At 45.8% G+C, this 27,917-nt stretch overlaps 1 protein-coding gene across 4 annotated transcripts in view; it reads right to left on the bottom strand.

The window, feature by feature from the left end:
* The window catches only part of LOC147626001 (uncharacterized), an 87,019-nt gene that overhangs the window by 16,817 nt on the left and 42,285 nt on the right, over positions 1-27,917 (bottom strand). The window contains exon 2 of one of the 4 annotated variants that reach the window (XM_086817565.1): positions 22,177-22,722. The exons of the other annotated variants lie outside the window; for them this stretch is intronic. The gene's annotated coding sequence lies outside the window, so the exon portion shown is untranslated. The remainder of the gene's footprint in view (positions 1-22,176; positions 22,723-27,917) is intronic. 4 annotated transcript variants of the gene reach the window in all.

Genomic DNA, 27,917 nt, shown 5'->3' with positions numbered 1-27,917 from the left:
CTCTGAAAGGTGCACTCTGCAACCAAAGGTGACTCCATCTCCACTCTCTGAAGTCTGCCCTCATCCTGAATCTCATAGTAGAGGCATCTGCCATCCTCAGTGCAAGCTCTGACAGCAATCAGGATCTCCAACTGTGTAAAGGCTCCCATCCACCGTGGGGTCACTGGCTCGAAAGGCGTGAACCACTCCTCTGTGAGGGCCTCCTGAATATCATCCCTCATAATCAACCCCCCTCTGAGGTGACTCAGCCTCTCCACCTGGATCTCCTCTGGGAGACTGCAGAAGGCCTGCCAGTCTCCAAAACTACGTGCTGGGCCTGCCGCTAACGGTCCCCAGGCTAGACGAGGCCGAGAACCCAGCATATGACCTTGCTCTGTGCGAACCGTTGGGCTCCAGATGAGCGGCTGTCTGGCCCGCTCCTCAACACAAGGAGGAGGTCGCTGAGAGAGCCCCGGTCTCAGCAGCTCCCAAGCTCTCAGGATGCTCAAAGCAAATCTGTCCTCCCATCCTCTACTGAGGCCTGTCCTCCTCATCTCTATGAAGATCCAGCGAATCTCTGGTGCCCAAGTACCCCCTGCTGGGGGAGCCCGAGCCTGCAGCCGCTGCAAGAGAAGCTCTTTCCAAGGCTCAGCGCCTGGAAGCAGCCCCCGAACAATAAGCTTCCCCAATAAGGCTCTACTCTGATCGACTGGATCTATAATGCCCAAGCCTCCCTGAGCCAGCAGAAGTGTTATAACTGCCCATGCAACCTTTGCCCGGGCTGGCTGACCGTCCCGCCCAGACCAAAGAAAGTTCCTGATCAGCCTCTGTACCTAGCTGATGCAAGAGCTCGAGAAGATCCAGCAAGACGTAATGTACCACATGGTCGCTAACAGCACCTGATTTGCCACCACCACCCTCCCAGCCAAGGATAGTCGAGCTGTACTCCAATACAAAAGCCTCTTCCGAATGCTCAGAAGAAGCAGGGCAATCTGCTGCTCAGGTGACAAATCTAGTCCAATCTGGCATCCCAAATACCGCACTGCTATGCCAGGAGGAATCCATCTAAAACCGGGGTCCGGGCTCCATGCCGGAGTGGGAGCACTACTGATCCAAAATGCCACTGTCTTGCGCCAATTGATCAATGCTCCCGAAGCTGCACTAAAAACCTGGAGCGACTGCTCTGCCCGAAGAAGATTGGCCTCTTGGCCATGCAAAAATAAGCCCGTGTCGTCTGCAAACTCAGCATCGAGCAGGTCCTCCCCCCGGACTGGGAGCTGGAGTCCTCTCAAACCAACCTCCTCTGCTGTCAAATACATGCTCATAGCCTCCGCAAAGAAGAGAAAAAGAAAAGGGGCGAGGGGACACCCCTGACGGACTGATCTGGTCAGCTCAAAACTCGGCCCCCGTCCTCCTGCAATCAAAACTTGGCTACGAGCTGTGGAATACAAAGCCGCCACCCCTCTGATCCATCCTGGCTCAAAGCCCAGACAAAGCATAGTGCCCTCTAAGAAACCCCAATCAACTCTATCGTATGCCTTCTCAAAATCGAGAAGCATCACGACCAAGTCCTCGCCAAGAAATCTAGCTCGGGCCGTTGCCTCCAAGAAAGTAAAGATGTTGTCAAGGATACTGCGCTCCTTGACAAATCCTGTCTCGGTAGCATGAATCAACTCCCCCAAGAAGGGCTGGATCCTCAAACTCAAGGCCTTTGCTAAGACCTTGTAGACAGTATTGAGGATCGTAATAGGCCTCCAATGCCGAATATCATCTGATACTCCCTCCCCCTTGGGGATAAGAAAGATCAAGCCCTCTGAAAAGCACTGTGACATCACCCCCGTGTCCAAAACTGTCACGATTGTGACGTGTTTATATATCAGATTCTCTCTTCATTGCTGATTACTGTTGCAGATGCAAAGAGTTACCAGCCAAAGGGAACCCCTACCCTCGTCGACTGGTTGCGACTCTTCGTCAAAGGATGTACCTCTTCATCGAATAGCCACATCTCTTCGACGAATGGTTGTATCCCTTAGTGAATGGTTGTGCCTCTACATCGACTAGACACATCCCTTAGCCTAAAAGTTGTACCCTTTCGTCTAAGGTCATGTCCTTTCATCAAAGGACATGCCTCTTCAAATGTGTCTCTTCATCTCCTATATAAGAGACCTATTGTACTCAGTTTAATAACAACAAGTCAATTCAATCTTGTCTCAAGTGTTCTCCTAAAGGTTCTTGTTCTAAGTTAATTACTTAAGTAGTAATTAGTACACAATATGCAGGATTAATAACATAATCCTCACAGTGGTATCAGAGCAAATTTTTTCCTACCCGTGGGTTGTGAAGCCCTCACCCTCTCCGCGGCACTCCCTCATCCACCTTTCCTCTCGGTGTTGTATGGAAGAAGCAGAGCGATGGTGGACTTGGCGTGAATCCTTGCTTGTAGTAATGTAAACAAGTACACAAGGTCTCACACCCATATACACGTATTGTGTGTATAGCAGAGAGGGACCCCCTGCTGTATTTCCGGAATGCCCTCCCTCCCTGCTGCCGGTGGCGTTCGCAACATGGCAGGAACTGCCCCCTTCGCTGCTGAATATGGAGCCCCCCTCTCTTCGCCTTGGTTGCTGCCAACGGGCGCTCTTGTTTGCTGAGCGTGGCTGCCGGTTGTGAGTCGCCTTACTATATGCAGTGACTGCTGGTTCAACACTGTTCGCAGCGATCCACTCGGCGATTCAGCCTTCGAAGCGTCACCTCCACTCGGCGATTCAGCTTTCGAAGCGTCACCTCCACTCGGCGACGGCCTTCGAAGCGTCAACCTTCAAAAAAAAAAAAAAACCAACAATACACAACATTAATAAGTGTACTGCCACGTGGAATTCACAAAAAAAAAAAACCCAAACAAACCCAACAGGCGTGCGTAACCGGCTGGGCGTGCGCTGGCCGCCCGTTTGGGATTTGCTGGTGTGAACAAGCCACCGTGGGCAACTCGGAAACCACCACCCGGCTGTCAGGATGTCGCCTAGTTCTTACTCGCCTCCTTCTCTCCAGCGAATAGGCGCCCTTCTTCCTGGCTGTTCGTGGGTTTTCCTGGCTTTGCCCACACCACATACCTTGTGTGCTCTCGCCCCCTACGTGCATGCTTCATGGACAACTTCCCGGAGGAGCCCGACATGCACATCTCTTACCTGAGTTACATCGACGAGATCCCCGAGGCTGTTCTTCCCGAACATAGCCCTCCTCGTGCCCTCACTCCGGAATCAGTGCCACTACCCGCCGATGTTGGTGGGTGGATTCCAAGTCTTTCAGCCTCTCCTATCCCAGCATCCCCGGCCTCTCAGGTGTACCGCATTCATGTCAGCAGCCCGCATGTGACCGAACCCGACACTTGGGCGATTTGGACTATTTTCCTCACCTGCGAGCCACTGCATCTTACTCATTTCGAGTATTTTTTATCACGGTACCCGCAGTTGGCACACTTTCTTCCAGAGTGCAGTGTGGATGGCTTACGCAATGTCTCCTCCACGCGCCCTCCTGTGACATTTTACTGCGAGATCTTCGTCCCCGACTATACTCCATTATCTCCAGTGCCCAGTTCTTTGGAGGAAGCCAATGCAGTAACTTCGGAGGACGATCCCGACGAAGTGGAAGACCCCGACTTCGCGTACGAGGATCCTATTACTGCCTCTCCAGCTGCTGTTCCTTCCATTCTACATTTCGGGTGGACCTTTCCTGCTTCACCAGAGTACTCTCTCTGAGTGCTCTAGATGTCGACTTCGCACGACAACGTGCCACCCGCCGATCCTCAGATGGAAGCCTTGCTGATGACTACTCTCCAACAACAGATGGAGGACTTGCAAAAGGCATTTTTCGACGGAATGGCATCAATGAGATCCCAGATGGAAGACATGCAGCAGCGGCACCAACATCAACACGAGGGATCCAGGAAGTCCCAGCGAGCGCATTGTTCACATTCTCCACAGTCCTCATCATCATCCTCGGTGGGCCAGCAGGACGATCCCTTAACTCCTCCCGATCCGACTGCCGAGGTAGACAATGCTGAACTTAAACTTTTATATAAATTAATGACCACAGCACAAACACGAAAGATGGACATCAAGTTACCTGAGCCCTACAATGGCCGCCGTGATAAGCGGTTAATCGATCATTGGCTCTACAAAATGGAGGTTTATTTCTCGAATACTGAATTGCCCGAGAACAAAAAGGTGGCATTGGCCAGTACCCTCTTGAAGGATACCGCCTTCCTCTGGTGGCGACGCAGGATTGCAGATGGCAAGTCTACTCCAACGTGGGATAAATTCCGGCGTGCTCTTCGCAAGGCTTTTGAGCCTGCAAATGCGAATTTTCATGCCAGGTCTTCTCTCCGCCGCCTGAGTCAAACTGGCTCCGTGGCCGCGTACATCTCAGAGTTTCAAAAATTGGCTCTGGAGATAGAGACACTCAGCCCCTCTGACCAGCTTCACAGCTTCATTGACGGGCTTGAACCCACAATCCAAGACGAAGTCCATAAGTATAATCCTGCCACCCTGGATGAAGCAATCTCGTATGTCGAGCGCATCAGTGATTACCGGCGTCCTCCCAGGAACTTTTCCTCCGGCGCCCGTTCCTTCCAGCGGAATCGATCCAATGGGACTAGCCAACCCCAGCATCCTAATTCTGGACAACCCAACTCTCGGCGACCATATTCTGGACAACAGTCCTTCCGGCCGCGATTTTCCGGGCAAACTTCCGCGTCAAATGCAGGATCCTCTCAGACCGAATCCTCTGGCAGCAGCAGAAACCGAGATCGGTCTCGACAGAACCGTCGCAACAATGATCGGCGCAATTTCAAGCGAGAACCCTCTTCAGGACAGCAAACCTCTTCATCAACTGCCCCTTCATCCCAACCTAGTCGCCCAGGCCTCTGCACAATTTGTTCTGGCGATCACCGGTGGTATGAATGCCCTCAGCGTCCTAAACCCTCCAACACTCGGCGCAATTCTCAGGTGGACAGTTGTCACCATGCTGATCATGACCCGCCTCCTGTGAAAGACAAGAACAAACAGATGGCTTGTTCTGTTCGCGTTTCAGAGTTTGTCAGTACCCTGATGCTTAATGGCCAAAGTACCAACCCTGTTCCGGTGAATCTTTCCAAACAGGTCCTTAGTCTTCTTGGCTTCATTGGCGACCATCCCATCAATGTGCTGGTGGACAGTGGCTGTTCCACTAATTTTGTGGGCACTTCTTTGGTTCATAAGCTTCGCCTACAGACCCGACATTTTGTGGATGCTTTTCAAGTGGAGCTCGCTGATGGTTCCTTCCTTAATTGTAACCAAAAGGTGCAACACCTCCAGTTCCAGATTCAAGATTACCAGGATCACCTTAATTTTTCAGTGATGCCGTTGTCACATTATGACATGATATTGGGACAATCTTGGCTGTATCGATATGATCCGGTGATCAGCTTTCGTTCCCATTCAATCCAATTATATCATAATGGTCGAGAGCTGGAACTTCATGGCCTTTTCAGTGCCAAACCCATCACCATTGTTTCTGCCCTGCAAGTCAAACGTCTCGTTCGCAAACGTGACAGTGCAACATCCTCGGTCATGTTACGGGAGATTGAAGCAGAAACCAGTGAGCAATCTCAAGCCTCGTCATCAACTACTGCTTACTTGGAGCAACTCTTCTTCAGGCCTTTTCAGGATTTGTTTCCGAATGATCTTCCGACGACATTGCCTCCTTGTCGTCCTGTGGATCACCCGATTGATCTTATCCCAGGTCAACCTCCTCCAACCCGAGCTCCTTACCGTGTTTCTTACTCTGAATCTTAGGAGATACAAAAGCAATTACAGGAGTTGCTGGACAAAGGTCACATCCGTCCCAGCAAAAGTCCCTTCGGAGCCCCGGTTTTACTTGTCAAGAAGAAGGATGGATCAATGCGGCTTTGCATTGATTACCAAGCTCTCAACAAACTGACAATCAAGAACAAATTTCCTTTACCTCGCATCAATGAATTGTTCGACCAACTGCTTGGTGCTAAGGTGTTTTCCAAGATTGATTTAAAGTCCGGCTATTATCAAATTCGTATCCGTAATGGTGATGAATACAAGACAGCCTTTCGGACAAAATATGGCCATTATGAATTCTTGGTCATACCTTTTGGGTTAACCAATGCCCCGGCCACTTTCATGACTCTGATGAATGAAATTTTTGGGCCATACTTGGATAAGTTCGTGATCGTTTATCTTGATGATATTCTGGTTTTTAGCCGATCTATGGTCGATCACAAAGAACATTTACAGATAGTCTTTGAAGTACTACGCAACAATGTGCTGTACATCAACAAAAAGAAGAGCGAATTTTTCAAAAACCATGTGGAATATCTTGGTCACATCATTTCTGCTAATGGGATTGCAGTAGATCCTAAGAAGATTCAGGCGATTGTGGATTGGCCTTTGCCTCTCACCATTTCAGATGTTCGATCTTTCTTGGGACTTGCTAATTTCTATCACAACAAGGTGCATAGATTTTCGGAGATTGCTGCCCCTTTGACAGAACTGACAAAGCTGGACAAACTTCAGTGGTCTTCAGAAGCTGAGCAATCCTTCAATGATCTCAAGCATGCCTTGACGACAACCCCGGTCTTGGCCATTGCAGATCCCACTCAGCCCTTTGATGTAATGACAGATGCCTCAAATCGTGCTTCTGGTGGAGTTTTGATGTAGAATGATCGTGTCATTGCTTTTGACAGCAGAAAGTTTTTAGCCATTCAAAGCAGGTATCCTGTGTATGATAAGGAGTTTTTGGCAATCGTACATGCTTATCGAACATGGAGACATTATCTTCTTGGAGCAGATTCAGTTGTACGTACAGATCATCAATCTCTGACGTATATTTTCACTCAGCCTGTTATGAACTCTCGGCAAGGCAGATGGGTTGAATTCTTGGCTAATTTCCACATGATTATTCAGTATGTTCCTGGTCTTCAGAATGTGGTTGCAGATGCCTTAAGTCGCATGCCTCGAGCCATTAATTTTGCCATCACAGATGTGCAAATGGAAATCCCTGCTTGTTTCAAAAATGAATATTTGACGGATAGAGATTTTGGAGATGCGTTCCGTGCTCTCAAATCTTCTAATCCCAGTCCTACAGAAATGAACATGTTTGCAGCCTATATTATCATGGATGAGTTGCTGTTCTTCTCTGACTGCATTTGTGTGCCTCACAATACTTCATTGCGGAAGATTCTTATTCAAGAACATCATGAAGTCCCTTATGCTGCTCACCCTGGTATCAACAAGACATATCGACTTTTGTCTGCTACATACTTCTGGCCTCAGATGCAGCAAGATGTTATCAAATTTGTCAAAGCTTGTCATTCATGTCAAACAATGAAAGCCTCTCGACAACTTCCTCAAGGGTTACTTCAACCATTGCCAGTTCCCAATGAGAGGTGGGAAAGTATCAGTATGGATTTTATCACCACCTTGCCTCGTTCATCCAAAGGCAATGCTCAGATTCTTGTGGTGGTTGATCGATTTTCCAAAATGGCACATTTCATTCCTTGCAAGAAAGCTGCTTCAGCCCCAGACGTGGCGTCATTATTCGTGCAACATGTCTTCAAATTGCATGGTTTGCCAAAGACCATCATCTCTGACAGAGATCCAAAGTTCATTGGACATTTTTGGACGTCTTTGTTCAAATCTCTTGGCACGAATTTGTTATTCAGTTCAGCCTATCATCCTCAAACAAATGGACAGACTGAAAGAGTCAATCAGATTTTGGAAGAAATGATTCGACATTACATTCAATTCCGTCTGGCATCATGGGAAGATTATTTACCACTCGTGGAATTTGCTTATAATAATTCCCATCATTCAGCAATTGGATTAACTCCATTTCAATCAGCATATGGACATACTCCTCTTGTGCCTACAAACTTTGTTTTACAACACAAAGTGGCGTTGGCAGATCAGTTGGTTCAGGAGATGCAAGATGTGCTTGTACAAGTTCGAGATAAATTGGTCCATGTTCAACAAAAATATCAAAAACAGGCCAACAAGCATCGTCGACATGCAGAATTTCAAGAAGGAGACTTGGTCTTATTATATGTGGCACCTCACCGCTACAAAACAGTGAAGTCAGCTTTTCCAAAGTTACGACCTCGCTTCTATGGGCCTTTCAAGATTCTTAAGAAAAATTCAACTGTCAGTTATAAGTTGGAACTTCCACCGTCATGGGGAAAGATTCATCCGACTTTTCACATCTCTTGGCTCAAACAGTATATTCAAGGAGATTCGCCTGTTCCAGACTTATCTTCTTATGTACCAGAAATTGAAGATGACCATATTATCCTTGTTCCAGAAGTAATACTTGACGTAAGACAGAAGGAAACAAGAAGAAAGTTGACTACAGAATTTCTTGTAAAGTGGATGGACTTGGATGAGTCTGATTCCACTTGGCAAACAGATGAAGAAATGCAGCAGTACCCTAACCTTCTTCAGGAGTTCTTCGACAAACGGATGTCTATCATTTAACACATAGGTTTTATTTTAAATGGGAGGGAATGTCACGATTGTGACGTGTTTATATATCAGATTCTCTCTTCATTGCTGATTACTGTTGCAGATGCAAAGAGTTACCAGCCAAAGGGAACCCCTACCCTCGACTGGTTGCGACTCTTCGTCAAAGGATGTACCTCTTCATCGAATAGCCACATCTCTTCGACGAATGGTTGTATCCCTTAGTGAATGGTTGTGCCTCTACATCGACTAGACACATCCCTTAGCCTAAAAGTTGTACCCTTTCGTCTAAGGTCATGTCCTTTCATCAAAGGACATGCCTCTTCAAATGTGTCTCTTGATCTCCTATATAAGAGACCTATTGTACTCAGTTTAATAACAAGTCAATTCAATCTTGTCTCAAGTGTTCTCCTGAAGGTTCTTGTTCTAAGTTAATTACTTAAGTAGTAATTAGTACACAATATGCAGGATTAATAACATAATCCTCACAAAAACATACTGAAAGCCCTTGCGGAGGCCTGGCCCCAAAAGGTCCCAATAGCGCATAGAAAAGGCCGGCGACAGTCCGTCCTCCCCTGGGCAACTATGTCCCGGCAGGACCCTCAAGGCCTCGGCAAGCTCAATCTCTGAAAGAGGCGCACCAAGAATTGTACGCATACGATCTGTGACCCTCCTCTGCACATGGGCCCACACAGTCTGTCTGCAAGCATCTCGATCCTCAGTGGCTGGCTCCGCTAAAAGCAGGTCTCTATAGAATGCAGTGGCAATGGCTCTGATCTCCTCGGGCTCAGTAGCTACCGATCCATCCGGTCTACCAAGCTGACGGACTCCTGCTCGAGCATGGCGGGGTCCAGTGATCTCAAAAAACTCCCCAGTCACTCTATCACCAAGCTGCGTCCACTGAGAGGCCTGACGGACTCTTGCTCGAGCATGGCGGGGTCCAGTGATCTCAAAAAACTCCCCAGTCACTCTATCACCAAGCTGCGTCCACTGAGAGGCCTGGCGACGATAGTAAAACTCATGTCTCTGCTCCTCTATGTCTCTGCTCCTCTGCCTCTCTAACCTCCTGGCGTGCCTGGCTCAGCTGTGACGCCACCCACTCACATGCAGGCTGCTGCTCCTGAAGGCACTGTAGCGAAGCAAGGCTGCGTCTCAGCCGATGCTCCCGCTCGCGAATCTCTCCTAGCCGTGTCAAAGCTGCTGCGTGCAGAAAAGAGCTAAGCTCGATGAGTCCCTGGGCACACTGGCCTGCTGCATCCTGGTCAAAGCACTGACTATCATGCCAGATCCTCTCAATGTCCTCAGCGAGACTGGGATCTGCAAGTACCCTCTCTGGGATCCTCAACTGCAAGCTGGGCTCCCGTGTCCTCTCCTCCAATGTCAAAATAACTGGCACATGATCTGAAAATGAGGTGCCAGCGAGAATGCCGACGGAGCCCCCTCGCTCCCCTAACCAGTCGCCCACATAAAAGCGATCATTCCGTGATAGATTAGTCCCTCCCAGCCAGCGATCCGACCGAGAGAAACTAAGACTGTCCTGAGAGCGGGAGAACGCCCCATGCTGCCATGCATCAGTGATCCTCAGTGACATGCAAAACCGGTCCCAAGCTGCAAGCTCCGTGTCGTGCACTGTAACATGACTGCCTCCCACCCTATCGGCCGGGTCCTCAAGCATGTTGAAGTCTCCCCTGACACACCAATGTGCGGCCTCTGGCAATGCATCCGTAACCTGGGTCCAGAACTCTGCTCTGGCACTAGCATGATTGGGCGCATAGACATTGAGCACGCCCAATAGCTCATCATGCATCCTCAGAATGACATACTATGCTCTACCAGGCACAATGATCCCTCGATCCACAATGGCCTGCCGCCATACATCTGCTATGACCATGCATACTCCTCCCTGTCCACCCAAAGGACCAAACCCTGCAGACCAAAAGGTGTCCCATCTACCAGGCATCACCGAACCATATCTCCGGATCCTGCTCTCACCCAAGTGATCCTGCATCATCAAAATATCAATGCTGCCACCAACCAGGCATCTCTGAAGCTCCTGCCTCAAGCAACCACGATAGCGTATAAAATGTGCTCCGCCAAGGCCCTGTACATTCCATGAGATGATCCTCATGGATGACCTGCTGAGGTGGAGGCTGTCTCAGCCGTACGGCGGGCCTTCGCAAGCGGCTTGGATGGAGAGTAGTCCCCATCCGAGCGGCCGCGAATCTGCCCACCCGGTGTACTGCAAGAATCACGGATCAGGCGCCAGTGGTGGCTGTGGCCCATGGCGACTGCCTCCCGCTCTGACAGAGCAACCTCGTGTATACATACATATCCAGGGTCGCGTGCAATCTATTGGTTGAAGAAACTCATAGGTCTTCAGATGAAGGAAGGGGCGTCTATGGCAGCCCATCTAAATGAGTTTAATGGTATTGTCAGCCAAGTTATAAATCAAAAGTTGGCAATGGACAATGAGTTCAAAGCCACTTTTCTCTTATGCACTTTGCCAGAGAGTTGGGACACATTCAGGACAGCCACTAGCATAGCAATTCGAATGCTATGCTGTCATATGCAGATGTTGAGGGTGCTCTTCTTCAAGAGGAGATGAACAGGAAGAACAACTCTGTTGGAAAGTCCAATGCAATGAATGCACGTGGGAGATCCCAACAAAGGGATAAAAGCCAAGAACGGGGAAGGAGCAAGTCTCGCTCCAAAAAGGACTTGGAATGCCATTATTGTGGCAAGAAGAGACACATCAAAAAGCAATGCTACAAATGGAAAAATGATCAAAAGGAAAAGGGAAAAGGAAAAAGGCAAAGACAAAGACAAAGATGAAGCCAAAGATGTAAAGCCAAAGGGCAAAAGTGGAGTCAAGATTGAAGAAATCAATGTGTCACATGCAGGTGACAGTGAGGATGAGGTCCTATTCACGTCTTCACTTGATGCCCGTTCACTTCTTATAGGAGATGGTCATGGTATGCACTCATGGATCATTGATTCAGGTGCCTCCTTTCATGTCACAGGTTGCAGAGACTTGTTTGTCAGGTATACTGCTAGCAATGAAGGAGTAATTTATTTGGGTGATAACCATGCATGCAAGATTCTTGGCAAAGGTGATGTGAGGCTTGTGTTTTCAAATGGCTCACAGCTTATGCTCCATGATGTCAGGCATGTGCCTGAGATCTTGGCAGAGGTGATGTGAGGCTTGTGTTTTCAGATGGCTCACAGCTTATGCTCCATGATGTCAGGCATGTGCTTTCTACTGGACAGCTTGATGATGCTGATTATGTTATGTTGGGGTAAAGGCATAATGCCCACCCTTATAGTGTGTACAAGCCCATATAGTGTGTACAAGCCCATAAGTTATAGTACATAGTACACTTAGTGCACTTAGTACATGTGTACTAGTGCAATATACATGTGTGATAGGGGAGTCACACACTCATTCCGGTGAGTTGACTTATCCCCACAACTCTCTCTCTCCCTTGTTCTCTCTGTGTATGTCTCCCACATGAATTACTCTAACCCTAATTCTCCCATTCAACTGGTATCAGAGCACAGGCAAAGGCAAGAGCAATTGCGGACTGAATTTCAGTCGCATCTGTTGGGTAGAGTCGCTGCAAAACCATACAGGCGCTGATTTCTCTCCTGGCTGCTGAACTATGCAACAAGTGTGGCAGGCAGTGCAAGAGTAGCAGCGCACAGTGTGTAGACAGCCACACAGCCAGTCGTAGGCTTGCAGCAAGGCACCTGGCCACCTATGCGAGTGGCGCTCAGCAGCAAGGCGTGTGACCACAAGGTGTGTGAAGCGAAGACTAAGCAGGCGTGAGCGAAGAAAAAGCCAGCGCATTCAACCTTGTAGGCGTGAGCGAAGAAAAAGCCAGCGCACCAACAATAGGCGCATATCTGGTGCGTAAACGTGGACACGTAACTGGCTGCGAACCAGAACCAGGCGTAACTGGCTGCGAACCAGAACCAGGCGCATACCTGGTGGTAGCCTATGCAGGTTCGTTGGCTTCATCGACTAGCCCCACTCACTCCTCGCGCATCTCTACCTTGTCATGGTGCGTTGCTGCGCCCAAGTGGTAACGGGCTGTGCAGAGACTTTTCCGAGATTTTTTTGGTTCGTGCGAAGACTTCCGGGTTCAGCCTTATTACCTGGCTGTTCCTTGATTGCTGAGGAAAGTGTTGGAACTTTGGAGAATTAGAAGTCCTGGAAGCCGACCTGGGTCGTTGGTTTCAGAGCTCCTCAGCTATTGCCCACCTGCACAGCAGCAAATACGAAGCCCTCCCCCCTTTTCCTGCATTAGAAATCAGAAATTTACAAGGTACATGCTTCAATTTTTTTTTGGGATTTGCAATTGAGCAGGTACAATTATCAATTGAACAGGTACAGGTGCCGAATTGCTCAATTTTGAGCAAAATTGGCAAAATTGGGTGACATTGGTCACAATCAGGATCAATTTGCAGGAAATTGGATGTCAAAATTTGGGGCTTTTGATGTATTTGTGCAATTAAGCACTCATACATGCTGTATGATGTGAGAAATCGCACATTTGGGCAAAATTGCAGCAAATTGCAGTGCAAATCAAGGGGCTTTTGTGCCGATTGGATTGATTTGCATGCAGGCACTCGTATTTGATGCTTTGGGCAATGTGTTGATGCCTGTCAAGCACTCAATCTGCCTGTAAATCAAGGGGCTTTCATGTATTGGATGTATATGTGGCCAAGGGGAAGCATCGTGAACACTCTGGATGCCTTCATGTGCGTCAATGTACCATGTATGATCAGAAATTGATCTTAAATCAAGGGGCTTTTCAAGATTTTATGCTTGTTGAGCTTGGCAAAGCAGCAGGCAAGACATTTATGCCTTGAATCCTCAGAAATCAGCTTGCAGTCAAGGGGCTTTTGCCCAATTTCTGTTCGGAACTGTTGTATGCAGTGTTCGGGACTGTAAAAGTCTGATTTTCACTCATTTGGACAACCAAGATAGCATTTATTGCTACTGTACTTGCTGGTACAGATTTGGCACAGCTTTGTGCAAGTTTTGGCATGGCTGTACACTGATTTGAGTGAGGAAAAGGTTCAATTTCAGCTGCTGTACTTGCTGGTACAGGTTTGGTACATCATTGGTGAGCACTTGGTACTGCTGTACAGTACTTTGGAAGGGCAACAGAGCACATTTAAGGTGCTGTCCAAAATCTGCAGCAACCAGATTTTGGTGTTTTCATCACATACAGTGGGAGAAAAGTTGCATTCTTGCTTCCGTAGTGGGAGATAAAGCTTGGGAGAACAACTGTGAGCACTTTGTGTGCTTTTGGTGCAGTGTTTGCACATTTTGCAGGGAGTCAGGCATTGACAGGTTGCATATTGCTATGGCAACCACAGGTGAGAGCTCTTCATTGCTTCACATCAAGAAGCTAGAAGGCTCGCATAATTATGATATTTGGCAAACCCAGTGCTACAATGTGTTGCTCCAGAAAAAGCAACACAAGCCTATCAAAGAAAGGGGTGTAATGCCCGCTTCTCTTACTGCTGAAGAGTGGGAAGATATGGATGAGCTGGCAAGATCTACTATCATGTTGTCTGTGTCAGACTCATTACTTTTCAGCACTCGTGAAGAGAAGACAGCTTGGGGAATGTGGCAGAGATTGCAGGACTTGTATGCCCAACAAAGTCCCTCAAGCAATGTGTATTGGTTGAAGAAACTCATAGGTCTTCAGATGAAGGAAGGGGCATCTATGACAGCCCATTTAAATGAGTTTAATGGTATTGTCAGCCAAGTTATAAATCAAAAGTTGGCAATGGACGATGAGTTCAAAGCCACTTTTCTCTTATGCACTTTGCCAGAGAGTTGGGACACATTCAGGACAGCCACTAGCAATTCGCATGCTATGGTGTCATATGTAGATGTTGAGGGTGCTCTTCTTCAAGAAGAGATGAACAGGAAAAACAACTCTGTTGGAAAGTCCAATGCAATGAATGCACGTGGGAGATCCCAGCAAAGGGGAAAAAGCCAAGAACGGGGAAGGAGCAAGTCTCGCTCCAAAAAGGATTTGGAATGCCATTATTGTGGCAAGAAGGGACACATTAAAAAGCAATGCTACAAATGGAAAAATGATCAAAAGGAAAAGGGAAAAGGCAAAGACAAAGAGAAAGATGAAGCCAAAGATGTAAAGCCAAAGGGCAAAAGTGGAGTCAAGATTGAAGAAATCAATGTGTCACATGCAGGTGGCAGTGAGGATGAGGTCCTATTTACGTCTTCACTTGATGCCCATTCACTTCTTACAAGTGGTCATGGTATGCACTCATGGATCATTGATTCAGGTGCCTCCTTTCATGTCACAGGTTGCAGAGACTTGTTTGTCAGGTATACTGCTGGCAATGAAGGAGTGGTTTATTTGGGTGATAACCATGCATGCAAGATTCTTGGCAGAGGTGATGTGAGGCTTGTGTTTTCAGATGGCTCACAGCTTATGCTCCATGATGTCAGGCATGTGCCTGAGATCAAGAAGAATCTGCTTTCTACTCGACAGCTTGATGATGCTGATTATGTTACCACATTTGGTCGTGGAAAGTGGAAAATTTGTAAGGGCTCACTGGTTGTTGCCAGAGGCTCTAAGGTGGACACTCTTTACTTTATGCATGTAGGTGTTTGTCACCATGCTAATGTAAATGCAACCGAGCTGCCGGAAATTTCTATGTGGCATAGCCGGTTGGGACACATGAGTGTCAAGGGAATGGAGCAATTGTCTCGTTTGGGTTACTTGCCTTCTCTAAAGTTTTCAAGTTTTCAGTTTTGTGAGCATTGTATATATGGCAGACAACTACAGTGCCCCACAAGAAAGCTCTTGGACAGAAAGATGCTCAGTTAGAGCTTGTGCATACAGATGTATGTGAGATGCCTCAGCTTTCTTTGGGAGGGGCAAAATATTTTGTCTTTTATTGATGATGCCACACGCAAGGTGTGGGTTTATCCTCTTCGTTTGAAGAGTGATACATTCTCAGTGTTTCAGAAGTTTGTTGCTCTTGTTGAGAATCAAACTGGCAAAACACTGAAGGCTTTGCGTTCCGACAATGGTGGAGAGTATATGTCCAAACAGTTTCAGGACTTTTGTGATGCTAAAGGCATCAAGAGGGAGCTCTCTACTCCTTATGATCCTCCACAAAACGGGACAGCAGAGAGGATGAACAGGACCATTCAGGAGAAGGTCCGTTCTATGTTGTCACATGCTGCGTTACCTCATGGTTTTTGGGCTGAAGCTGTTATGACAGCCGTTCACCTTATAAACAGGTCACCTAACACGAGGCTTGGTGGGAAAGTGCCAGAGGAAGTATGGACAGGGAAGCCTCCGTCATACAAGCACTTGAGAGTGTTTGGTTGCGTTGCGTACGTGCACATACGCAGGGAAATGCGCACCAAACTTGATCCTAAGTCTCACAAATGCATATTCCTAGGATATGGTGACAGAGGTGAAATGGGGTATAGACTTTGGGATCCCGTGAATAGAAAGATTATACGCAGCAATGATGTCATTTTTTATGAAACATGCATGTATAAGGAGCCTGCAAGGCAACAGGAGCCTGGCAGAGTCATCTTTGATGATGATGGACATCATGGACAACAACCAAGGGCTGTAAATCAACCATTACAGCAAGAAAACCAGCCCTTAAATGGTGCTGAAAATGGTCCAAATGGACAGCCAGAGATGGCAGAAAATATCCCTATGGATATACCACAGTTAGAGGAGATACCGGGCATGATTTTTCAGCCTTATGGCATGGAACAGGAGCCACCAATAGGTGATATGCAGGCTGGACAGCAACCTGCAAATGATGGTCATTGGGTACCGAGGTCCACTAGACCCTCCAGAGCCCCTGACAGGTTTGTTCCAGGGGTTGACTACTTGATGCTCACTGACTGTGGGGAGCCCTCATGTTATAAGGAGGCTTTATAGAGGGCAGACAAGGCTCTTTGGGAGCGTGCCATGAAGTCAGAGATGGATTCTCTGCACAAAAATGGAACATGGAAGTTGGTGCATTTGCCTGCAGGCAAGAAGGTTTTGCCATGCAAATGGGTTTACATGCTCAAAGTTGCACCAAATGCAAAGCCAAGATACAAAGCCAGGTTAGTGGCTAAGGGCTTCAAGCAGGAATATGGTGTGGACTTTGATGAGATCTTCTCTCCAGTGGTCAAAATGACCACACTTAGAGCTGTGTTAGCTTTGGTTGCACATGATGATCTGGACTTGATTCAGATGGATGTGAAGACTGCTTTTCTTCACGGTGATCTCCATGAGGAGATATATATGCAACAGCCAGAGGGTTATGCAGTAAGTGGAAAGGAGAAGCTTGTATGCAAGCTGAAAAAGAGTCTTTATGGGCTCAAACAGGCACCAAGGGAATGGTATCACCAATTTGATACATTCATGAAATCCCAAAAATTCAGGAGAAGTGACATAGATCACTGCTTGTACACCAAGAAAGCTTTGGATGGCAGTCTATTGATCCTCATCTTGTATGTTGATGATATGTTGATTGCCGGGAAATCTCGTAAGGAGATGGATACTTTGAAGCAGAGGCTGCATGAAACCTTTGATATGAAGGATTTGGGTGATGCAAATCACATTTTGGGTATGCGGATACTTCGGGACAGAAATCAACATGTGTTGTATTTGTCTCAGAAGGAATACATTGGCAAAGTTTTGCAGAGGTTCAATATGGACGGGGGGAAGAAGACTAGTACTCCTTTGCCTCCATATGTGAAACTCAGTGCTATGGACAGCCCACAGTCAGATAGTGGCAGGGCTGATATGGCCACGATTCCGTATGCTTCAGCTTGTGGCAGTGTCATGTATGCCATGGTTGCTACTAGGCCGGACATTGCATTTGCAGTGGGAGTGGTTTCTAGATACATGGCCAACCCTGGCAAGAAGCATTGGGAAGCAGTGAAAGGTGTCATGAGATACCTGAAGGGCACACAGGATTTGTGCATTTGTTTTGGCAAACAGGATGCATTAGTGCATGGTTACACGGATTCGGATTATGCCGGTCATCCAGATAACCGGAAGTCTACTACCGGTTATGTGTTTACATTCACAGGAGGTGCTGTGTCATGGATATCCAGGATGCAGAAGTGCACAGCCTTATCTACTACAGAGGCCGAGTATATTGCAGCCACAAAGGCTTGCAAGGAGGCATTATGGCTATCTCGGTTAGTGGTTGATTTGGGCTATACAAGGAATATTCCATTGTTGCATTGTGACAGTCAGAGTGCCATCCAGTTGGCAAAGAATCCTGTCTTTCATGCAAAGACGAAGCATGTGGATGTGAAGTATCACTTCATTAGAGAGGTGATAGAGAACAAGCAAATTCAGCTTGTTAAGATTCATACGGATGACAACCCGGCTGATCTGTTGACAAAGAGTTTGTCTCCGGAGCGGTTTGCTCATTGCAGACACTTGATGGGCATTGGATGAGGCCAGTTTCAGCCTTGATATGGCCTTGTATATTATCATGTACATGCTGATTTTTCTTTTCCTTTACTTAAGTGCACTTTGCCTTTAAGTGGGAGGTTGTTGGGGTAAAGGCATAATGCCCACCCTTATAGTGTGTACAAGCCCATAAGTTATAGTACATAGTACACTTAGTACTTTTAATGTACTAAGTGCACTATGTGTACTAGTGCAATATACATGTGTGATAGGGGAGTCACACACTCATTCCGGTGAGTTGACTTATCCCCACAACTCTCTCTCTCCCTTGTTCTCTCTGTGTATGTCTCCCACATAAATTACTCTAACCCTAATTCTCCCATTCATGTTACCACATTTGGTCGTGGAAAGTGGAAAATTAGTAAGAGCTCACTGGTTGTTGCCAGAGGCTCTAAGGTGGACACTCTTTACTTCATGCATGCAGGTGTTTGTCACCATGCTAATGTAAATGCAACCGAGCTGCCGGAAATCTCTGTGGCATAGCCGGTTGGGACACATGAGTGTCAAAGGAATGGAGCAATTGTCTCGTTTGGGTTACTTGCCTTCTCTAAAGTTTTCAAGTTTTCAGTTTTGTGAGCATTGTATATATGGCAGGCAACTGCAGTGCCCCCACAAGAAAGCTCTTGGACAGAAAGATGCTCAGTTAGAGCTTGTGCATACAGATGTATGTGAGATGCCTCAGCTTTCTTTGGGAGGGGCAAAATATTTTGTGTCTTTCATAGATGATGCCACACGCAAGGTGTGGGTTTATCCTCTTCGTTTGAAGAGTGATACATTCTCAGTGTTTCAGAAGTTTGTTGCTCTTGTTGAGAATCAAACTGGCAAAACACTGAAGGCTTTGCGTTCCGACAATGGTGGAGAGTATATGTCCAAACAGTTTCAGGATTTTTGTGATGCTAAAGGCATCAAGAGGGAGCTCTCTACTCCTTATGACCCTCCACAAAACGGGACAGCAGAGAGAATGAACAGGACCATTCAGGAGAAGGTCCGTTCTATGTTGTCACATGCTGCATTACCTCATGGTTTTTGGGCTGAAGCTGTTATGACAGCTGTTCATCTTATAAACAGGTCACCTAACACGAGGCTTGGTGGGAAAGTGCCAGAAGAAGTATGGACAGGGAAGCCTCCGTCATACAAGCACTTGAGAGTGTTTGGTTGCGTTGCAAACGTGCACATACGCAGGGAAATGCGCACCAAACTTGATCCTAAGTCTCACAAATGCATATTCCTAGGATATGGTGACAGAGGTGAAATGGGGTATAGACTTTGGGATCCCGTGAATAGAAAGATTATACGCAGCAATGTCGTCATTTTTGATGAAACATGCATGTATAAGGAGCCTGCAAGGCAACAGGAGCCTAGCAGAGTCATCTTTGATGATGATGGACATCATGGACAACCACCAAGGGCTGTAAATCAGCCATTACAGCAGCAAAACCAGCCCTTAAATGGTGCTGAAAATGGTCCAAATGGACAGCCAGAGATGGCAGAAGATATCCCTATGGATATACCACAGTTAGAGGAGATACCGGGCATGATTTTTCAGCCTTATGGCATGGAACAGGAGCCACCAATAGGTGATATGCAGGCTGGACAGCAACCTGCAAATGATGGTCATTGGGTACGGAGGTCCACAAGACCCTCCAGACCCCCTGACAGGTTTGTTCCAGGGGTTGACTACTTGATGCTTACTGACTGTGGGGAGCCCTCATGTTATAAAGAGGCTTTACAGAGGGTAGACAAAGCTCTATGGGAGCGTGCCATGAAGTCAGAGATGGATTCTCTGCACAAAAATGGAACATGGAAGTTGGTGCATTTGCCTGCAGGCAAGAAGGTTTCACCATGCAAATGGGTTTACAGGCTCAAAGTTGCACCAAATGCAAAGCCAAGATACAAAGCCAGGTTAGTGGCTAAGGGCTTCAAGCAGGAATATGGTGTGGACTTTGATGAGATCTTCTCTCCAGTGGTCAAAATGACCACACTTAGAGCTGTGTTAGCTTTGGTTGCACATGATGATCTGGACTTGATTCAGATGGATGTGAAGATTGCTTTTCTTCACGGTGATCTCCATGAGGAGATATATATGCAACAGCCAGAGGGTTATGCAGTAAGTGGAAAGGAGAAGCTTGTATGCAAGCTGAAAAAGAGTCTTTATGGGCTCAAACAGGCACCAAGGGAATGGTATCATAAATTTGATACATTCATGAAATCCCAGAATTTCAGGAGAAGTGACATAGATCACTGCTTATACACCAAGAAAGCTTTGGATGGCAGTCTATTGATCCTCATCTTGTATGTTGATGATATGTTGATTGCCGGGAAATCTCGTAAAGAGATGGATGCCTTGAAAAAGAGGCTGCATCAAACCTTTGATATGAAGGATTTGGGTGATGCAAATCACATTTTGGGTATGCGGATACTTCGGGACAGAAATCAGCATGTGTTGTATTTGTCTCAGAAGGAATACATTGGCAAAGTTTTGCAGAGGTTCAATATGGACGGGGGGAAGAAGACTAGTACTCCTTTGCCTCCATATGTGAAACTCAGTGCTATGGACAGCCCACAGTCAGATAGGGGCAGGGCTGATATGGCCACGATTCCGTATGCTTCAGCTTGTGGCAGTCTCATGTATGCCATGGTTGCTACTAGGCCGGACATTGCATTTGCAGTGGGAGTGGTTTCTAGATACATAGCCAACCCTGGCAAGAAGCATTGGGCAGCAGTGAAAGGTGTCATGAGATACCTGAAGGGCACACAGGATATGTGCATTTGTTTTGGCAAACAGGATGCATTAGTGCATGGTTACATGGATTCGGATTATGCCGGTCATCCAGATAACCGGAAGTCTACTACCGGTTATGTGTTTACATTCACAAGAGGTGCTGTGTCATGGATATCCAGGATGCAGAAGTGCACAGCCTTATCTACTACAGAGGCCGAGTATATTGCAACCACAGAGGCTTGCAAGGAGGCATTATGGCTATCTCGGTTAGTGGTTGATTTGGGTTATACAGGGGATATTCCATTGTTGCATTGTGACAGTCAGAGTGCCATCCAGTTGGCAAAGAACCCTGTCTTTCATGCAAAGACGAAGCATGTGGATGTGAAGTATCACTTCATCAGAGAGGTGATAGAGAACAAGCAAATTCAGCTTGTTAAGATTCATACAGATGACAACTCGGCTCATCTGTTGACAAAGAGTTTGCCTCCGGAGCGGTTTGCTCATTGCAGACACTTGATGGGCATTGGATGAGGCCAGTTTCAGCCTTGATATGGCCTTGTATATTATCATGTACATGCTGATTTTTTCTTTTCCTTTACTTAAGGGCACTCTGCCTTTAAGTGGGAGGTTGTTGGGGTAAAGGCATTATGCCCACCCTTATAGTGTGTACAAGCCCATAAGTTATAGTACATAGTACACTTAGTACTTTTAATGTACTAAGTGCACTATGTGTACTAGTGCAATATACATGCGTGATAGGGGAGTCACACACTCATCTTGATGAGTTGACTTATCCCCACAACTCTCTCTCTCTCTCTCTCTCCCTGCTTCTCTCTGTGTATGTCTCCCACATGAACTCTAACCCTAATTAACTCTCCCCCATTCACTCCATTGGGCCATCAGGGCACCGATCATGCTCCCACGGAGTCACCCACTGATAGAGCAGTTATCTTATGTTGTGCTAGTCGGCCACGCCCACCAAGATCCCGACCACGGCATCCTCACCATCGCCAGATCAGAGCCATTATTGCTCGGCATCGGAGGCGCCTACCTCGCTTCTACAACCTCTCCATTCTAGACAGCCCCATGGCAGAGATACTTGATCTAAGGAGAGGGCAACACTTCAACTGATCAACATACATGGATCTACCTGATATACATTTTTCAGTATTTTCCAGTATTTTCCACTCAGTATCACCTCGGAGTCTTACAATTCTGTTCTTATAACTGTACGACAATCAGTTTATTGTACTTTTTAGTCTCGTTTAGTTGTTCTCTTTGATGAGACACCAACTTCAGATGTACTCTCAGTTTTGGTCTCATAGGCCATTATGGCCTCTTAGAGACGTTAATATATCATTTCATTTCATTTCTCTCTCTCTCTCTCCACGTGCGCACGCCCACACACACACACACACAACTCTGAAAAACACAAAGTTATGGATAGTGGAAGAGCTCATACCAGTACAGCTCAAGCAGAAAGGCCGAAAAACTGCAGTTCCATGAAAGAAGAGCTCTCATCCAAGAGTTCCTCACCCCAAAACCAACAAACTTTGAGTCTCTAACTATTGCACATGTGGCTGAACATGAGGCAACCAAAACTGAATCTTAGAACTTTTTCCACTCAGTTTTTCTTTCAACTTCTCGTAGGAATATCTCTCATCCTAATGCCTTGTATGGGTCCCACAAGTAATTACTCGGCCTCAGTGAACACCAATCAAATCTATCTATCTATCTATCTCATACTGATTTCAGCTCACATTTTTCCTTAATTTTGCTGATTTCTAGCCCATCTCTACTCCTCTGGGCATCAAATGCTTGTGTAAAACATCAGAATTTTGGAAAAAATTTGTATGGAACTACAAGGAAAGAATGTTGTCGTGGGTGTCAAAACTAATGCATTAGTGCAAAACTCTTGTTTGGTTTGGAGCACCTTGACCGGAGGTGCTATGTCATCAACTGCCACATCAGCACTGCAGCCCAGCATTGATCAGTGTGGGGTCAAAACCTGTAAATGAAATGACTTATCAATACCATACATGTGGGAAGTACATTACTTTTTCAATACTTACTAAACCTGTAAATGAAAAGGTATTTCAATACCATACACGTGGATAGTAAAATATGTTTTCAATTCTTGGTATGTATTACTTGGCCAAATTGTTTTTAAAAATTTATCACTTGTACAACAGCATGGAGCTTGTTTATTTCTTATGTCTTGCCAAAGCAATACATTAGTCACGTGTACGTGTATTTAGGAGTAACTGTCAGAGGGGAAGTATGTTATGTACCGAATACTAATCCTCAAGATTAGGACCTAATCTAGCACAATTAGGGGAGCCCTGAAATTAGGGGAAGCGGACTGATGCAGGTGGCTAGGGTTCATTATTAATAAATTCATGGATATTGGCTATTTATGATTGGATGGTTATTTATAGCACTACTCACGAGTCACTATATAATTGACTTAAGGGTTATTATCATTATGGCTTGACGGTTCGTCTGTGCCTGGACCAAGAGTTGTCATAATCCTGCCGTGAACATGGCGAATCACAGATAGTCTTACCGAGGGCCTGTACAAGCATGCACTGGTGGTATGGGATGTCTGTCACGTGGACATGGCTAATCTCATAGCTAATCCAGGCTCAGGCAGGGAAGAAGAAGCAAATCCACAAGCATCACCATGTCTCAGCCTATAACTAGGCCACACATAGGAGTGTTTTGGCCATCGCTTTGCCCTTCTAAGCATCAGGAAGCTGGTATCATCAGGCTGGCCAACCAGAATATTCAGAATTTAATAGCATTTTGTGGGTCATGGACAAGAAGAACTGGCCGACAGCAATATACTGGCCAACTTGTGAATATAGAGCCCTATAAAAGGCTAGGCCCAAATATGGTCATAGGCATCTGATCCCCATCCTTGGGGTAGGTCGTAGTCAGTCCATAGAGGTGTTAGGTGTCCCTCTTGGAAGCCAAAGGCCATGGAAATCGTAGAGTCAAAGACATCTTTTTGTATCATATCCAAATACTAAAAAACATAGTTCATCTCTCTCTTCTCTCTCCTGTCTAATCATTGCGTTAAGCATCATCAATGTTCCTAATCAGTAGGCTTAGGGCTGGATCAACTTAGACGAGGCAACATTGATACTAGAGCATTCAGGCTCAACCATCTAAGCACTAAGCTATCCGAAGAAAGGTGCATAGATCCATAGAAGAATGCAGCCAGGGTAGCATTTTTGAGGTGGTTTGCAGCAGGCAAAGCCAGAGGAAAGAGGTGTGTGCTCAGAGGAGCATACCATTGTCTCTCACAACAGTTCCAAAGGTGGAGCATTAGGCACCATTATTCTCAGCAGGAGACCATAGCTGTGTTAAGAGAAAGGGATTGCATGCATGGAGACACAATGGGACATATGCATAGTTCTCAAACCAGACTTGGAGTGGAATCAAAGGAGTCAATCAAAGTATTAGAAGTCAAGCAGTCAAAGTACAGAGTCAGTAGTCCAGGGAGGAGGGATGATAGGTTTCCAACCGATCATCAAGTTTAGCAAGAGGGAATGTCACGTACACACACGTGGACATGGCTAATCTCATAGCTAATCTTGATTAGGCAACAGTCTTAGGGTAGATTTAGGGCACTAATAGGCTCAGGCAAGGAGGAAGAAGCAGGTCCACAAGCATCATTGTGGCTCTGCCTATAACCAATCTTGATTGGGCAACAATATTAGAGTAGATTTAGGGCACTAGTAGGCTTAGGCAAAGTAGGTTCACAAGCCTCACCGTGGCTCTCCCTCTAACCAACCCGCACATAGGAGTGTTTTGGTCATCACTTTGCTCTTCTAAGTATCAAGAAGTTGGCCGATACCATATACTCAGGCATGGGCATCATCAGGATTCAAGGCTAGCCAACCAAAATATATAGGATTTGTTAGCATTTTATGTGGGTCATGTATGTAACGTACGGACACGTGAAAGTGAAAAAATTGATGTACTTGTAACAAACCCACTTAATCAACGATCACAAATAATGAAAGAAAGTAGGATTCATAGAAAAGAGAAATGAGACCTCACTGAGAGGGGAACAAGTCCCTCCCCCTTTGCATTAATTTATGGGCACAAAGTGCCTGAATCTTTACAATAGATGAGAAGTGTGTTGTCCAAATGAAGAGGGAGTTCCCCTATTTTTAGATTTTTTTTATTTTATTTTTTTCAGAAAGAGACTTCTATTAAGTATGAGAAAACATACAACAATCACAGCTATAAGCCGGAAGAGAATAGAATCACCCCAATATGTAAGGTGATTTCAACCACTGAGGAGCATCATGATGCCATGTAAGACCTGTGGTACTAGAGGAAAAGAGGATGCCATGGTCCCGTTCCCGCATAAATATCACACGCTTCGCCTGCGCAGAACGAGAGGGCCCCTGAACGCGAGCAAAAGAAGCCATAAGAGTGTGGATGATATCACCCCATATAGTACTAATGCACTGAGACCCAAAAATCTGGACACCCTCAATAGCCTCCGTGCATCTAGCTCTCCAGATCTGCCATGCTGTAATACTGGCAATAATCTCCCAACTGGTGTCAATCCTCTGTCTAGGTGGTGTATAATCAGAGTGAGGAACACTCCAATGCTCTAGAATGGAAAGAATAAGCTCCAAATGACAAGTGGCTACTTTAATTGACAAGTGTTAAGCTAAATTGACAAGTGTAAGGACACTTGTCTCATTCTAAATCCCACATGTCCCATTGTAGATACCACATGTCTTAATTTAAGAGGTGATTCTTCCATAACCTTCTATGCTAAAAATATCTCAACTCGTAAAGAATTTGACAAATGTGCTTTAGTAACTCTTGATCCTTGCGAAAATCCAAAGGTTTTGACGCGAACGAAATTTCCATCAAGCTCTGCCAAAAATAGCAACTCTCCTAGATTCTAGGAATTGCATGCTTTACGTCCAAGAGGGCTTCGTTATAAAGATTCACCTGTTCATAGTTTGTTCAAATGATTTGAGCATCTAGTTTCGCCTTCGAAACCACTCATCACTCATCTGGTCGTTGTGGTCAACATGGTTGTCACGGTACGAAAATACGATACCGTACGGGAATTTTGGTACGATATGAAATTTTCGGATACCGTACGATAAAATACGGTTTTTATTTTTTACACTTACAAGCTATGGAGCTTCAAGCTTGAATGTGAGGAAAGGTTGGGAGGGGAGGAGTCTACAGTGCTTGAGAAACCAGTACATGGATATGTGTCTCTCCCAGTTGGATCTCCCGATTGTCTCCAAAAAAGAACCTGGATGGGTAATGCAATACCAAAGGTCTCCCAGTGTAGCGTTTATGACTAAGGGACCGTCCTTGCACAAATACGAGGAGTGCATCTAGGGTGATAAGTTTAGGGACTCCTCTCTAGATCAAAATGGCCATGTCCAAATGTTCTCCCTCGTGCATAACTTGAGAATCTAATTGTCTAGCCTACCTATACCAGGGATCCCCAAGTGATGTAGCAAGATTCTCTCATCCTACCAATCAAGTGTACACTACCAGTCTACCTCGCCAGATTTTTTAGGTCTCTCCACAACCCCATATGGAATACTGAGTGGACACAAAAGTTGCGAAGTATTGCGAGCATTTGGGATCTTCGTAAAGCAGGGTTTCTATTTTTTTTAAGCATTTGGAAATTTTTTTTTCAAGGGAAAAAATTTTTGGGGAAAAAAAAACACCCAACTCGTACCGTACGATATCGTACAAATTCGTACGATATCGTACCGTACGAACCTGTTCGTACGCGTACGAGAAACAACTATGGTGGTCAATTTGACCACCCAAGTGCTAAACCAGTCATTTGGGCATCTAGTCTATGACCACCCAACTGAAAACTTTGGGCGTTCTGCTAATGACCACCCATAAATAGAAATGAGCATTCTAGCTTAATTAGCTACTCAAAAGATATACAAATCACAATTCATGCTACATGAGTTGTCTAATTACCAACTCACATATGGAATAGTTTTGAGCAAGACAATGATCAATTCGAAGAACAAAGTAGGTGGCTAGTTACATTCCTCCCTCTTAGAATCTGTCTTGGCCTCAAGACAATGAATGAAGTGCTTTTGGCCCGACATCTTCTTTATACGATGTGAGTATTTCATGATAATCCTTGAAATACTCCTCTGGCATCCATTTAGCGTCCATGTGAGAAAGTTTTAGAGCTTCAAGAGGAATTTTCTGGTGATGTTCCTTCCTTTCTTCCTAGCCATGTGGAAGATAATCTGTTTTGGTTGCAATATCTCTTCCTATTCATCCACTTCCGGTGGATCCTCCATAACAGGCTCCTTTGGAGGTGGTCCTGCATAGGGTTTTAAAAGGTTAACATGGAAGGCATTATGAATCCTCCAATGATCCGGAAGTTGCAACCTGTAACAAGCATCACTGATCTTTTGTTGACTTGAAAAGGTCCATAGTTTCTAGCATCTAATTTAGAAATTTGGTGCTCTTTTTCTTTGGATTTCCTAAGTCTCGTTTTTCCAAACTTTTTTTTTCCCCCCAGAAAGAAGACTTCTATTAAGTATGAAAAAATTTTACAAAATGGAGATTTCACACCAAGAAAGGTGGAGATCTCAACCAATCAGGAGCCCTGTTCTGCTAATAGGGTCCCGAATGAGAGGACGTGAAAAAGATACCAATGTCCCACCAACTCTGGCTATTCCATAATAGCCGTGACCTTGTCTGGATCCATCCAAATCCCATCTTTGAACACTATATGGCCCAAATACTGAATTTCTGAAGGGAAGAACTCACTCTTCTTGCCATTTGCATAAAGCTTGTGCTTTCTCAATTCTTGAAAACAATATCCAAATGCTTTTTATGCTCTTCCTTATCATTAGAATGTACTAAGATATCATCAAAGAAAGTACCTATGAATTTTCGATGGGCTTTGAAGATTCTATCCATCATCCAGTTAAATGTGGTAGGGGCTTGTTGGGAATCAAGGTCTTACCTGTGCATGTAACCCAGCTCTTAAGAGGGGTCACTTATGTGTTTGTGTGTGTGTGTGTGAGAGAGAGAGAGAACCACCTTTTTGAGGGGTCACAATATTTGTGTGTGAGTGACATAAGTAGTGATGTCAGGAGGCAACCTTTGTAACCTATAAAGGTACTTGTACTTTCATTGAAATAATCAAGCAAGAGTCACATCATT

Source organism: Cibotium barometz, chromosome 23 (assembly GCF_041138505.1).
Source record: "Cibotium barometz isolate CiBa-2024 chromosome 23, ASM4113850v1, whole genome shotgun sequence".
In the NCBI taxonomy this organism is placed as follows: Eukaryota; Viridiplantae; Streptophyta; class Polypodiopsida; order Cyatheales; family Cibotiaceae; genus Cibotium; species Cibotium barometz.
The sequence above is the reverse complement of the archived record's forward strand: the minus strand, read 5'-3'. Positions and strand labels throughout refer to the sequence as shown.